Raw genomic sequence first — 8,155 nt, forward strand, 5'->3', positions numbered from 1 at the left:
GTGGGACTCTGAGAGGATGAGTGTACTTCTAAGAGACATCACGGAGCTCACTCACTCTCTCACCCTCACGTCGAGGACACAGTTCTGATCCACCAGCCTGAAGAGACCCAGTTGCTGGCATCTTGATCTTGGGACATTTAATTTCTAGAACTGTGCAGATAGAAAATCCTATTGTTTAAGCTCCAAGCCAGTGCTGTTTTGTAATCCTGGCTATAGCAAACTAAGATACATAGCCATACCCATCTATCAGTATATTGTCAAGGGTGTTTTCTGGTCCCGCAAGAGTTAAGGAGTGATGACAGAGAACATAGATCTGAGAAAGGCTAAAATAGCCATCATTCCTTCTAGAAATGATTACCAACATCTATTCTAAATCTTTCTTACAACTGTAGGAAATATCATGGATTTAATATCAAATTAGCTATTACAACAGTGATACAGTCATCCAAATTCAGAATAAGGTACATTCTATTTCAGTCTATTCAATAAATCAAGGGCATTATAGGGGGTTGGTTAATGGAGACAGTGTTTCAGTATCCAAGAAACTTAAGAGCTGGACATGGTGGCACACACCTTTGAACCAAGTGCTTGGGAGGCAGAGGTAGATGGATCTTTGTGAGATCCAGGCCAGCCTGGTCTACATAGAGAGTTCCAGAGAGACCCTGTCTCAAACAAAACACACACACACACACACACACACACACACACACACACAAACTTAGCAAACACAAATTCTTATAAGGGACCCAAAAAAATAAATGAGAAAGATTGCCAAATATGAATAGGATAGAAGTGGTAGAACTTAAATCAAAATAAACTATTTTTAAATGTGTGAGTACAACAAAACACGTTGATTGCACTTGTGACTTCTCATGAGAATCATGAGTTCCCCTTAATATACTTTATTATTATCATTTTTCTAATTTCTGCATATTAAATATGCATTATTCTATTTTATTAATAGTTCTACTATTAGTAGTCTATCTACTTAGTATCAGCACTAGCTATAAATCTATTTGTTATTCCCAAACCCAAAGGAAGTTTATACTCTTGGGCCTCTTTATACTTTTTAAAAATATATATTTTATTTATTATTTTTATTTTATGTGTATGAGTGTATTGCCTGCATATATGTAAGTGCATCTGTGTCATGTGATGCCCAGGGAGGTCAGCATAGAGTGGCCAATCCCTTGGAACTGGAGTTACAGATAGTTGTTAGCTGCCATGTGGGTACTGGGAATCAAACCTGGGTCCCCTGAAAGAGTACTCAGTGGTCTTAACTGCTGAGCCATCTCTCCAATCCATATACTTATTATACTAATGTCTTTGACCAGGGAACATTAGTAGGTGTTCTTCTAAGATTAATCACATGCCATGATTGCCTACCCACATATTTCTAACCTTGTCAATTCCATTTGTACTATGTTTTTGTTATTTCTTGTGTTAAAAAAAAAACTTTGCTTAATACTACCTGTATAATTTAATGAATTTTTTATTTGCTTTCTCAGAAGCAACAAGGACATTAAAGGAAACCTTTCAAATTATAAGCAGAAATTGCATAGCTCATTTTTCAGTCTCTGGTCTTAGCAAGGCTGTTTCATCACTATGTACTTCCATTTTCCATCATTCCACTCTCCCCACTTATTTACTACTTTGAGTACAGATCCTTCATTTATGAGTGTCAGAGTTATAGAATGATCAAATCGATACACCATTTATTTATAATGTATTTTGCTTATTTGTGATCGCTGAGTAAATATTTCTTTAAGGAGGCATATAGGTTCTTGCATGAATTGGGGGGATTTGCTCCACTATGTCATTTAGCCACATAATGATCGGAATTGTGGGGGGTTTTTAATGCTGATATTAGATTCCCCTCTAGTTATATATAAGGGAAATTAAAATCTGCATGACCCCAAATTTTGAGCCATTTGGGGGAGGTAAATAAAGTGACATTTGGAATTACTATATAAAAGTAAGAACTAATCATGAAATGCTTCTCTAAATTAAGTCCCTTACCACCATCACCCCATTTTTTTTGTTTTCATGTTTGTTTGGCTTTGAAATCCTTCTCTTCTTTTCTTGATGGTTTTAGTAACTGTGGTAGAAGTTCATTTCTTGTACTACCAATGATTATGTTTCATGAACACAAGTATTATGAAGTCTAAGGAAACACAAAATAGTGAAGTACTCATGTTTGAGAGAATGCTTTCAGGTGACTGGAGAGACTGAAGCAGTGTTGGTGTAAAGATTAGTATGTTTGTTAACAGTGAGGTTGAGCACAGAGAGCTAGAAAGCCACCGTTGTCACTGGCAAGAGGGACACAAGATGAACTGACACAGAAAACAGCCTGGAGCTTCAAGGGTGTCTGGCTGGTCATATCCAGTTTCAGTCTTCTGCTGTCATGGGCAGAATGTTCCTCAGAGGCTACTGGGACTTAATCGGTGACATAAAGATTGTCTTCAATCATGTAGATTTTGTCTTCTACTTGGGGTTGCACTACCACTCTATTTTGCAAAGCTCCAATCTTAGAAACTCGGACGACAGCCAAGCTTAGTGAACCTGTCTTCTTTCTCCTGTAGATGTACTTTGCCACAGCTACAGGACTCACAAAACTTGGCAGTACTAAGACAGCAATGGAGATTCCAATTATGAATCCCTTAGTGGTGGTCACCCATGGCTTTTGTGTTGGGATCACTTTGGTGGGATCATCTCAAGGTTCATCTGAAGATCGTGCCATGGTCCCATTCCAAGCCACTGGTTTGGGGGTCTGGGTATGTACAGGTATTGGGAGAGTAGAGGTAGAGACTCTTGTTGACATTGGAGCTTGTGTGGATCTTGTTGAAGTAGCTGTGGGTCTACTTATAGTTATGGGTCTTGTAGTTGTGGGTCTCATTGTAGTTGTGGGTATCGCTGGAGGACTTGTTGGAGTTTCGGGTCTAACTTTCAGTAGGACGATCAATACCTGTATACCAAACCATCTTGGGGTCTACACTCAACAACAGTATGGATCATTGTCTTTCTCAAGAACATGCTCAATAGTCAAAGGCACATTTCCTTGTGAAATCTGCCCCTTGAGCTGGTAACGACTGTTCTTCCAATAGTAGACATGGTATCCATGCATCCAGATACATAGGTCTGAACAAGAGGATGAACACTCCCCTCCGCCCCAACATATGATTAAGATTCCACTCGATGCTGTGTAAGCACATGGCAGTGTGACAGGGTGACCCACTACTCCAAGCACTTCAGTGTAAGAATACACAGCAGCTGTCAGAAGCAGCATGAGGCCTGAAATGACCACTCCAAGATGCATCATGGTGTTGACCAGTTACTTCAGAGAGATTTACCTGAAGTTGTGTTTTTAAAATGCAAAAGTAGAGTTATAATAAAACATGTGAGGAACTCTAAATTCTTTCTAAAAACAAGGAACATGAAATATGTAAGATAAACTGAATTTTTAATTTGTTCATTGAGCAACAGCATATGTGTAGAATTGTACATTGTGCACCTATGAAAAGATTTCAAATAGTCTCACTGAAAATTGAGAGTCAAAGGCCAAAGAAGTTAATTTTAAAAAAAAAGAAAAAAAGGAGAAAAGGTAAAATAGACAATTCACCTAAAAGATACCAAAATGCTTCATAATATGTCAAAATATATCCAAATTTGCTATTAATTAGAGAAAATAAAATTAGAACAACAATGAAATATATGTTCTGGTCTATCTGATTTCTTATATTGAAAGATGTAACAACATAGTCTATTGACCAGGCTGTGGGAAAATGGGCACTCGTGTGTGTGTGTGTGTGTGTGTGTATGTATGTATATGTATTTGTGTGCATATGATGTGTGTGTGTGAGTGTGAGTGCAGGCACGTGTGTGCCACAGGGCACATGTGGAGGTCAAAGGATAACTTTCTATTGGGAGGCAGTCACCTTTCTGCATTGTTTCTGAGGCAAGGTCTCTCATACTATTTCTGCAACTATGTATGCTGGGCTAGCTGGCCTGTGAGCTTGGGAGAGTGAGGATAAAAACTACTACAATCCCTTTGAAGGGCATTTGGCAATAGGTAATAAATTATATATGTATTTAACCTTTGTGCCAGATAATTCTATCTCTTGTAATTCGTACTGATGATCATCTCCAACAACACGGAAATACTCATGCACAGAGGTGTTGTCTCAGCATTATTTGTGACTTCAAGATATTTAAACCTGGGGCTGGAGCGATGACTTCGTTGTTAAGAGCACTGGCTGCTCTTATACAGAGAGCACCTGGATTCAGTTCCCAGCACCCAAAAGGTGGTCAACAACTGTCCATAATTCCAGTTCCAGGAAATCCTAGCCATCTTCTAAGACCTCCACAGACATTGCATACATATGAAATATAGACATACATGTAGGCAAAACACTCATACACATAAAATAAAAACTTTTTTTAAAGATTTAAATTTAAATGCCCATGCATTAAAGAGTGGTTGGATAAATTGTGTGTTTCCATAATGTATTACAGATAATGATATGAGAAAGATCTTCAGTATCTATTATGCATTAATTCTAGGATATAGTTTTAAGTGAAAAGTGCCAAGTGCAAAATAATATCATATTATATATAAAATTGTCTAAGAAAATACATACCTAGCTTCTCATTTTTTCAAGTTGAGAAAGAATAAGCCAGTTCTAATAAGATTTTCTACCTAAAGGTAGTAAGTAGGAACTCAATGGAGAAATAGGAAAATGGGAACAGGGAAGACAGTCTGAGAGGAGCATGAGACTTCTCCAAGTTATATTTTTTAAAAAATACTTACTTTGTAGGGAGGGCTGGAAAAATGGCTCAGTGGTTAAGAGGGTTAAGAGTGCACACTGTTCTTCCAGAGGAGACAAATTTGTATCCACATGAAGTGTCTCACAACCACCTGTCATTCCAACTCCAGAAGATCCAACAACCTCTTTTGGCTTCTATGGGCACCTGCTCACATGTGGTGTACAGTCACACCAACACAGATATACTTAAATAAAAATAAATTTTAAAAATACAAGAAGTAGCCTGGGCATGGTGCTGCAAGCCTGTCGTCCCAGTACTTGTGAGGCAGAGACAAGCAGATTTCTGTGAGTTCAAGGCCAATCTGGTCTACATAGTGAGTTCCAGGTCAGCTGGGGCTACAGGAAGACCCTGTCTCCAAAAGACATAAAATAAAATGAAATAAAATAAAATATAAAATAATTACAAATATGTATTTTTTAAAAATATGCGATGGCTCAGGTGGTAAAGTGCTTGCCACACAATCATGAGGGCCTCTGTGAGAGCTTCTAGAACCTATGCAAAAAAAAAAAACAGGTGCAGTGATGTGTGCCTGTAATCCCAGCATCGGGGAAGCATAGACAAGACAGGAGGATCCCCTGGCGCCAGGTTCAAAGAGAGACCCTGTCTCAAAAAATAAGGTGAAGGGCAATTGAGGAAAACATTTGACATTGATCTCTGGCCTTCACATGCATACAAACACATGTGCACATGCACCCATATACACACATAGTCACATATATGAACATATACAAATATGTTATGACTTATGGAAACACAATAATGTTAGTAATACTCAATGAATATACCAAATAAATATATAAATGGATAAAACCAAAAACTACTATGCACATTACAACAAATTTAGAAAACAGTAGTTTGACCACAGAGTCACTATCAATATTTTTTTCCTGTCTGAATATTTGAGAGGTCTATTTTTAGGGTTGTTCAAAAGTGTTGATGAACCTATTTTCTGTGAATATTGTCTTTTCTTTCAGTTAGTATGATCCTTGAAAGCAGAGAATGTTCCCATTTATTTATTTATTTACTTATTTATTTATTTACTAAACCATCAGCACCCAATTTAATAATCTTCACACTAGACTTGATTCTATCAACTCAGTTTTGGGTGCAAGCTAATCTTAGGAAACAGATATAAATCAAATCTTCCCTTTTTTAGAGAAAGAAAGTAATGCCTTTTACCTATTATATAAAGACGTAGGTTACATCACTTTTAAAACTTAGAATAATATATGTGATCTGTGTATAAATGCTTTAATCTTGGCATAAATATAGGTAACTGAATGATATACTGTTTACTCAACAAATAGTTATCAGGTATTCACAAGTGTCCCCACAGTATTTAACAGTGAGGCTAAATGAGACTTGGGGCAAATAAAAGACAACATCTGTCCTCAGTGATTCTGCAGAGCATATGAATACATAAATACATGTAGTAAGATGTCACGACCAGGGCTGGAGAGATGGTACAGCAGTTGAGAACACTGGTTGTTCTTGCAGAAGACCCAGGTTCAAATCCCAGCACCCACATGGTAGCTAACAATTGTCCATAGGGATCTGACAGCCTCTTCTGACCTCTGCGGGCATTGCATGACACGGATGCAGTTACCTACATGCAGGCAATACACGTATACATATAAAATAAAAATAATAAATTTTTTATAAGTTTTTTAAAAAAGATATCATGACCCACGTACTGTACCAACCATGGTACACTGAGACACAAAGAAGGTATACTGAAGTACTGAGGTGGTGGGGTGATCTTGAGCAAACTGACAGGATATCTTTGCAGACACGTGGGTTGGCTGCTAGTCCTATGGACACAAGATAAATGGTAGCTTCAAGGTGGTGAAGGCCATGGAGAAAAAGTAAGACAGCGTGCCTCCAAGATTCTTTGTTGGGAGTCCAAGTACCATCCAACAGACATACAGCAAAGGTGAAGAAGGATGGGGTGAGTGACTTAAATTAGGATATGTTCAGTTTGAAATCTGTTGCTCTAAAAAGACTTCAAAGCTAGAAATGTGAGTCATGCACTTATTTGTACTATTATACATGTGGTGTACTCACCAACAGAAAGGGGAGAAGAGGACTGCTGTCAGCACCTGACAATTACACACATTTTCAGAAAGGACAGAAGTAAGCTGGACAGAGCAGTACCTGGTGGTAGAAAGAGAAACTACAGGAATGTGCACCCCAGAAATCAAAAGAGAAGAGGTTTCTCAAAAAATAAAAAATAAAAATAAACAACACTATTCAGTGAGGAAATGCCAAGTATGAGGTGAAAATCTAAAGGCATTAACACATGAATTAGTTTTTGGAGAAAAGAGAAGAAATGAGGAAAGTGGTGGTAAGAGAGGAATCCAGATCAAGATAGCTGAGATGAGCAGTTCTTGCTTTTGTGTTTAGCGTATTTGAAGGCTTTGAGGAATGAATGGGCATGTAGAAGAAGAAGGTAAACAGTTAGGAAAGAAGAAATAAATGCCTAATTGAGCAAATTCACAAGAGACAAGAGAACAGGGGCAGAGAAATCTCTTGTTATTAAAAGCATGTTCCTATCCTTATTTCAGAGTCTGACAGTTTCTAACATACAGATTTCTTGCACAAATTTTGATTTTTTTAAAAAGCATATTAAATGGGACTGGAGAGATGGCACAGTGGATAAAGTACTTGCTCTGTAAGCATGAGGATTTGAGTCGAGATCCCCAGCACCCACCCATGTAAGAGCAGGGCATGGCAGTGTATGTCTGGGGAGGCAGAGACAGGTGAATCCTGGGGGACTGCTGGTCAACCAGCTTAGCCTAAGCAGTGAGCTCCCGGTTCAATGAGAGATCTTGTCTCAAAAAAATGAAGTGGAAAGCAATAGAGGAAGACATGTAATGCTGACCTCTGTCTGCTAAACCGGCATGCGTGGTTGAGCACATTTGCACACACACAAATAAAAAATGTAAAAACTATTTATCTATATTATATAATTTTTCACACCTTGAAACTTTGCACCAAAGCTCCTGTTACACACACACACACACACACACACACACACACACGTGCATGCACAAACACATACACACACACACACAAAAAAAAACCACATACCCCCCCATCAAGCAATAAAAAATGTTATGGGGGGGCTGGCAAAGTGGCACAGCGGTTGAGAGCACTGACTGCTTTTGCAGAGGACTGGGGTTCGATTCCCAGCACCCACCCACATGGCAGCTAACAATTTTCTGCAACTCCAGTTCCAGGGGAATCCGATGCCCTCTTCTGACTTCCATGGGCATTGTATGACATAAGTGTGCTTACAAACATACAGGCAATACACTCATATACATAAAAA

At 38.4% G+C, this 8,155-nt stretch overlaps 1 pseudogene; it reads right to left on the reverse strand.

Moving 5' to 3' along the window:
- Positions 1-2,713: 2,713 nt before the first annotated feature.
- LOC108490195 lies at positions 2,714-3,319 on the reverse strand (annotated as a pseudogene).
- Between the last annotated feature and the right edge of the window lie 4,836 nt (positions 3,320-8,155).

This window comes from Nannospalax galili, unplaced genomic scaffold, assembly GCF_000622305.1.
Source record: "Nannospalax galili isolate Female #2095 unplaced genomic scaffold, S.galili_v1.0 scaffold308, whole genome shotgun sequence".
In the NCBI taxonomy this organism is placed as follows: domain Eukaryota; kingdom Metazoa; phylum Chordata; class Mammalia; order Rodentia; family Spalacidae; genus Nannospalax; species Nannospalax galili.